A 1,615-nucleotide genomic window follows, 5' to 3' on the forward strand; every position below is an offset into this window, starting at 1 on the left:
GGGAGAATTTCTGCATTTCTGATTTTGGGGAGAATTTCTGCATCTCTGATTTTTGGGAGAATTTCTGCATTTCTGATTTTGGGGAGCATTTCTGCATCTCTGATTTTGGGGAGCTCCGGGACACCCAGGAGAGCGGCTCCTCCGCAGGGGGAGAAATTCGGATTTTTCCCCACCCCGAGCATTCAGGACAGCCGCTCCCAATCAGCTGCCAATGTCGCGATATGGGGTTTCCCTCAAAGGCAAATGTCGCGATTTGGGCTTTCCCTTGTAAGGGGAATGTCGTGATATGGAGTTCCCCTAAAAGGCAAATGTCGCGATTTGGGGGTTTCCCTCCAAAGGCAAATGTCGCGATATGTGGTTTCTTCCTCCTTCCAAGGCAAATGTCGTGATTTGGGGTTCCCCTAAAAGGCAAATGTCGCGATTTGGGGGTTTCCATCCAAAGGCAAATGTCTCAATATGGGCTTTGCCTTCTTTCCAAGGCAAATGTCGCGATATGGGGTTTCCCTCAAAGGCAAATGTCGCGATATGGGGGCTTCCCTCAAAGGCAAATGTCGTGATTTGGGGGTTTCCCTCCAAAGGCAAATGTCGTGATTTGGGGGTTTCCCTCCAAAGGCAAATGTCGTGATTTGGGGGTTTCCCTCCAAAGGCAAATGTCGCGATATGGGCTTTTCCCTTCCTTCCAAGGCCAATGTCGCGATTGCTTTTGGGTTTCCCTTCCCTCAAAGGCCAATGTCGCGATATGGGGTTCCCCTCAAAGGCAAATGTCGCGATTTGGGCTTTTCCCTCCAAAGCCAAATGTCGCGATTTGGGGGTTTCCCTCCAAAGGCAAATGTCGCAATATGGGCTTTGCCTTCCTTCCAACGCAAATGTCGCGATTTGGGCTTTTCCCTCCCTTCAAAGGCCAATGTCGCGATATGGGGTTCCCCTCAAAGGCAAATGTCGCGATTTGGGCTTTTCCCTCCCTTCAAAGGCCAATGTCGCGATATGGGGTTCCCCTCAAAGGCAAATGTCGCGATTTGGGCTTTTCCCTCCCTTCAAAGGCCAATGTCGCGATATGGGGTTCCCCTCAAAGGCAAATGTCGCGATTTGGGCTTTCCCTCCAAAGGCAAATATCGCGATACGCGGTTTCATTTCAAGGCTAATGTTGCGATTTGGGCTTTCCCCTCCAAGGCCAATGTCACGATTTGGGGTTTCCCTCAAGAGCAAATGTCGCGATTTGGGGGTTTCCCTTCCTTCAAAGGGAAATGTCGTGATTTGGGGTTCCCATAAAAGGCGAATGTCACGATATGGGCTTTGCCTTCCTTCCAAGGCAGATGTCGTGATTTGGGGTTTCCCTCAAGGGCAAATGTCGCGATATGGGGTTTTCGTTCCTTCCAAGGCAAATGTCACGATTTGGGGTTTCCCTCAAGGGCAAATGTCGCGATTTGGGCTCTGCCCTTCCAAGGCCAATGTCGCGATTTGGAATTTTCCCTCAAAGGCGCATGTCGCGATACGCGGTTTCATTCCAAGGCAAATGTCGCGATTTGGGGTTTCCCTCAAAGGTAAGTGTCGTGATTTGTGCTCCGCCCTTCCAAGGCAAATGTCCCGATTATTATTATTATTATTATTATTATTA

Source organism: Geospiza fortis, unplaced genomic scaffold, assembly GCF_000277835.1.
Source record: "Geospiza fortis unplaced genomic scaffold, GeoFor_1.0 scaffold1181, whole genome shotgun sequence".
NCBI lineage: Eukaryota > Metazoa > Chordata > Aves > Passeriformes > Thraupidae > Geospiza > Geospiza fortis.